General features: G+C 44.8%; 1 long non-coding RNA gene across 1 annotated transcript in view; it reads left to right on the top strand.

Annotated features, from left to right (window-relative positions):
* The first annotated feature begins 2,322 nt into the window (after window positions 1-2,322).
* The window catches only part of LOC309534394, a 128,599-nt gene continuing 124,921 nt past the window's right edge, over window positions 2,323-6,000 (top strand). Inside the window, exon 1 of the long non-coding RNA XR_014220674.1 lies at window positions 2,323-2,352. This is a non-coding gene — a long non-coding RNA (uncharacterized lncRNA). The remainder of the gene's footprint in view (window positions 2,353-6,000) is intronic.

Raw genomic sequence — 6,000 nt, 5'->3', positions numbered from 1 at the left:
CAAGATTGGCAAGTAGATGGCAAGATGTCTGCAAGCGGGTGATCAATACAAAGAGCATGCCAGCTTATTAAGCAACGATTTATTTATTTTAATTTTCCTCTGAGCCAGCCTCAGCAATATCTTCAAAACCAATCTGAAATAGCTTTCACTGTCTTTTCCAATGGCTCTTGGACACTAGTCTGGTGTTTCCCAAAACGTCCGACACCTCAGGTAAATTTTATCATCACCCCATAATCTAATTCCAATTCAGTCCTGTCCCTTATGTAGCCAAAATGGAAAATCTATGTACAAGATGAGGGTATCAACAGACACAGGGCAACCTTGAACTCCAGCAAATCTCTGGGCGGGGGGAACCTTGAGGAACGGAACTCCCAAAACAGACCAATGAAGGCTGAGTTTGTCCAGGGATCGCAGAATGCTCACCAGCACCTTTAGGGAGAGAAACATGCTCAGTGGACATGGAATACTGGCTGAACCTGCATGCACCCCACACATTTTAAGCCCATTGAATTGTTGGAATTGGAGTTTGCCACCTCTACAATTCTCAGCACCTGTAACAAACCACAGTTTCCAGGCTTCTTTTGGGGGAGGGGAATGTGAATTGTGAATTTTGCGGCAAGATGTAATCACCTACAAATAAGATACAGTGGTGCCCCGCAAGACAAATGCCTCGCAATACAAAAAACTCGCTAGACGAAAGGTTTTTCCGTTCGCGATTTGCCTCGCAAGACGAATTTCCCCTATGGGCTTGCTTCGCAAGACGAAAACGTCTCGCGACTTTTTTTCTTTGACTAAAAACAAAGACATGTTTTGTTTATAAAGTTAATTTATTTTCCCTTAAATTTTTGAACTGCTCTTTACAGTATGTGTGACTTTAAAGAGCAGTTAATAAACTGTTGTTGTACCAAATTTGGCTTTGTTTGGACTTTTTTTGACCATAGGAACGCATTAATTGATTTTCAATGCATTCCTATGGGATTTCGTGCTTCGCAAGACGAAAAATTCGCTAGACGACAAAAATTACGGAACGAATTAATTTCGTCTTGCGGGGCACCACTGTAGTGGTTTCTACATACCCAAGAACTTCTGAGGTGTGCAGATTCATGTACATTTGTAAATTAATAGAAAAGGAAAATAAAAACCCAAAGGATAGCTGAACATGCTCAGTGGACTTAAGGTAGCATGGAATGTTGAGTCATCTAAAGGGAGAAAGAGTGACTCGCTTTGCTTGACGCCTTAGAGGAACGCATGGCTATCTGGCAGCAATCCTGAACAGCAGCACTCCTCTTTGGCGGCAGGGTGGGGGTGAAGATACACTGCAACATTTTGTTGCAGATCCCACTTCAACCTTAGGGTGCAACTGACTCCGGCACCTCACACAACTGTCTCAAGGTGATGTACAATAAAGTGTGAAAGAGGTGTGAAAGAGAAAGAACTGGTCCAAGCATCGTGTGCCTATGTGATTCACTGTGTTGAGCATTGAGTCATGCTGGAAAGGGACTGGCAGCAAGCTCTGGCGCCAGGTCATTTGGCTACGCTGTTACATTGGGTGTGGTCCAGATGATCCCATCACAACTGGTGCAGAGACACGGCAGGTTTACTTGCCCAGTGGCGACTGTTTGTGAAGAGGACAGACCGAAGCAGTGACTCGTGCAGAGATACAGTGGGCATCCTCTTCTGTGGATGGAGATTTCAGTTTTTTGTTTCAAGACTGCCAGCAGTGTTGGATACCCACAGGGAACTGGTGGGATCCTGGCACTCCTGTAGGACCCCGTGGTGCTAACACCTGCTGTGGGCTCCTACTAACTGTGCTTGTGATTATTGTTATAAATGTATTGTTATATTTTTACACAGGCCTCCATCTCTTCAATGAAAAAAGGAGAGCTCTAGCACGGTGTAACAGTGCCATGTACCATTCATAGAATACCTTTAGAATGTTTAAAATACTACTGCACATATGTAACATGAAGAACAACAATGCGATGTGAGATGCAATAGAATCCGAGACATGTATACTCAGAATTAGACCACATGTATGCTCAAAAGGGGACACAGGTGGCGCTGTAGGTTAAACCACAGAGTCTAGGACTTGCCGATCGGAAGGTCGGCGGTTCGAATCCCCACGATAGGGTGAGCTCCCGTTGCTCGGTCCCTGCTCCTGCCAACCAGCAGTTCAGAAGCACGTCAAAGTGCAAGTAGATAAATAGGTACCACTCTGGCAGGAAGGTAAACGGCATTTCCATGCGCTGCTCTGGTTTACCAGAAGCGGCTTAGTCATGCTGGCTACATGACCCGGAAGCTGTACGCTGGCTCCCTTGGCCTATAAAGCGAGATGAGCGCTGCAACCCCAGAGTCAGCCATGACTGGACCTAATGGTCAGGGGTCCCTTTACCTTTTCCTATGCTCAAAAGGACTTATTGCTCTGTTAGCATGCAAAGGAGTGGGAGACCTTGAGTGGCATTCAGCTAAGTTTTACTTATCCATGTTCATTACTGTCAACGGATTGACTCTGAGTGACTTAGCTGAATACCACCCACAGTTATTGTGATGGATCCTATTTTAAAAATCTATAAGGGATGCTCTTAAAACAGACAGGGTTTTTTGCTATATGAAACCTTGTTGAATCTCATGTGTCCCCCCACCTTTTTCAAAAATCTTACACACACAGAGAGAGAAAAAATCTGAAGGGGCATCCCAGTTTATTTTCCTAGATGGCTGAATGCAATATTTTCCCTGATTAGTGGCATCAAGTCTGGGAATACGCAGTGGGTCCCCCCTTCCCCCACTATTTCCATACCCCCCCCAAAAAAAAGGTGGGTGGGGAAATGAGAAAACTACAAGTACAACCCTGATCAAATTGATTTAAATCCAGTTGAAAAAACACCCTAACCAATTATTCTGAGCCAATGGAAATTTATATGCATGGAAGGGCACAACCAATTGAGAGGATTACAAAAATCACAATGATGTGTGATATAATTGCATGAGAGACTCAACCTGCAAAGCTTATTACAGAGGCTGAGGCTGGCCAGTGGCTGTCATTGCACAGGGTATTATACAATATCTTGGTCGGCAGTTATACAATGGAGGCTCTGTTAGGCAACCTGCTACCTTTCAGTTCTCAGCTGCATCTCTTCCTGCACCAGGAGGAAATGCGGACAGCATGAGTTTCTCCTGGTGTCTTCCTGCCTCTCTTTACCACGAACAACTTATTGTTGGCTATCAGGATTCCCCCACTCCTAGCAGGATTCCCCCGCTCCCAGCTGCACAACAGGCAGAATAGGCCTATTACTGTTGGTTTCTGTTCTCTTCACTGTGCAGCGAAGTGCTTGTCACAAGACAATGTTTACATTCCACAGTCAGAGCACTGTTGGGTTTTCACACGGGAATGGGAAGCTGGATGTGACGTACACTGTTTTCCTGTTTTTCACTTTTGCTCTCTCAGTGTTCTTCATTCCGAGGAGAAGGACGGTTGCTTCTCTGCTCCCGCAGAGGCAAGATGCATGTTTGTAATTTCTCAATACTGAACTGAGAATAAAGCAACTTTAAGCATGTGGCACGTACTGTTCGTCATTCCGTTGTGCAAAGGACTCTGCAATATCAACATTTTGGTTATGGGCCCAGAAAGACGTAAATCAAACTGAGGAATGCCGGCAGAGGTACAGAGGAACGGATCGCGTTATCTGCTCTGCGCGTCAAGTTTGATTGATGAAGGTATGTGCTCATGCTCCGAGCAGCCTGCCAGTTTCTAATTTATGGCTTCATGGCTGGACTTTGTACTTTTAAAGCCGTTTTTTGCCGCGAAACAGGCAAGGGCTTTAAGGCACAAGCTAACAGGCTTGGATGACTGGGAAAGCGAAAGTACTTTTTACAAGTGCTTTTGGAAGTTGTACTGTGACGCAGTTTGATTAAAGCAGCAATAATGGCTAATGCAAAGCTGGTTGAAGCTTTTGGGATTCCTAAGCTCAATAAGAAAAATTACACGGAGTGGGTGCAGTATGCAGAGGCAATTCTGCGGAAAGAAGGTCTGTTTAATGTTATTACAGACAACCCCCCAGCTCCAATTACAGCTGAATGGAATGCTAAGGATTCCAAAGCACGGGGAACACTTACATTGATAGTATCCCCAGAAGAGCTCTGTTTGTTGCGTGGAAAGACCACAGCCAAGGAAATTTGGAACTCTTTAAGAGAGGCTCACTTGAGAACAGAAGCTGGTTCCTCAATGTACTATTATGCCAGGTTGCATGGCATGGCTCTTGCTGAAGGTGGAGATGTGCGTAAACATCTGATGGAGATGCAGAATCTGAGACATGAGCTGCAACAGAGAGGACTCAACTTTCCAGAGGCTGTGTATTCCTTCATGATACTACATTCTTTGGGTCCAAGTTGGGAGTCCGTTGCCACTCAGATTGCTGTTCAACCAACTGCTCAGCTCACAGTAGCCTATGTTACTGCCGTGATCCAGAATGAAGCAGATCGCCGGGGTGCTAGCTGCATGGGTAAGGGGGAGTCTTCACAGACGTCATCCCAGAGTGCAGTGGAACCACCAGAGGGCGCCAAAGCTTTGAAGGCAGTGAAATGCTACTCGTGTGGACGTCTAGGCCATATGAAGAGGGAATGCAAATATCCCAGGGCCAAGACAGAGCAGCGCAGCGGAAGCTCATCGCGTGGAAAAGGCCAAAGCAAAGGCAAAGGTCCGGTGTCCAGGACAACGCAGCACAAGGCAATGGTCTCACGTTTCACTCCAAACGTCGCAAAGGTCCAGAAGACGTCTAGATCTTTCTTCGTTGTTGATTCAGCAGCTACCCACCACATGTGCAACGATAAGAGACTGTTCGTGTCTTTTACACCGCAGGAAGGTGCGATTCACCAGGCGGATGACCACACGATCCCCAGTCAAGGCTACGGAACTGTTGTTCTTCACAGTTTGGACTTAGAGATACATGATGTACTTTATGTTCCAGATGCCACACACAATCTTCTCAGTGTGATGCAGCTGAATGAACGGAACATTGACGTTTCCTTCAAGAACAAGAAATGCACCATCACAAAGAAAGACGATTATGTTTTGCATGCTGAATGTGTTGATCGTTTGTTTGTTTTGTATTATGATGATGTTGTGCAGAATGAGACTTGTTGCATTGCAGGTTCTAACAAAAGTTTGCATGCAGGATGTATTCATGATTTTCACAGGAAATTTGGTCATTTGCATTTTGAGGCAGTATCTAAAATGCCTGCCTTGGTTGAAGGTATGACTATTAAACCCTGCAGGTACCACATGAAGTGCAAGGCATGCGCAGCAAACAAGGTGAAAATGGCTGTGAAAGGTAAGGTGTCTAGTAGGAAAGCTACAGAACCATACCAGATTGTTCATGCTGATTTAGTTGGTCCACTATCGCCCTCTTTAGGTGACAATAGGTTCTTCATGGTTCTCATTGATGCATTTTCCAGGTATATTTATGTGTACAATCTCAAGCAGAAATCAGAGGCTTTTCCAAGGTTCAAGGAATTCTGTGCTTGGTTGGAAAATGTGCATGGTAAGAAGATAAAAATTCTTTTCACAGATCGCGGGGGAGAATTCACTTCTCAGCAGTTTGAAGCTTTTCTGACTGAGAAAGGAATTCAACACGATTTGTCCAGTCCTCGCTCGCCATGGCAGAATGGGCTTTGCGAAAGGGCAAATCAAACATTGCTTCAAGGGTTAAAAACCTTGCTGCATGATGCCAATCTTCCAGAGAGTTATTGGGCCGAATCTCTCTCGTGTTTTGTTTACAGTTACAATCGCAGGTTATCTTCAGCGATTGGTTGTACTCCGTATGAGAAGATGTTTGGTAAGAAACCATACATCAAACACATGAAAATTTTTGGTTCTGATATGTGGATTCACTCACCACAAAGCTCCAAGTTAGGCAAGCGTGGTTTGCATGGTATCTTTCTAGGTTATCAGAAAGGTTCTTACAGAATAATGATGACTGACTCTAAGACAATTAAGCTCACAAG

This window comes from Podarcis vaucheri, assembly GCF_965113315.1.
Source record: "Podarcis vaucheri genome assembly, chromosome: 6".
NCBI classification, from domain to species: Eukaryota; Metazoa; Chordata; class Lepidosauria; order Squamata; family Lacertidae; genus Podarcis; species Podarcis vaucheri.
The sequence above is the reverse complement of the archived record's forward strand: the minus strand, read 5'-3'. Positions and strand labels throughout refer to the sequence as shown.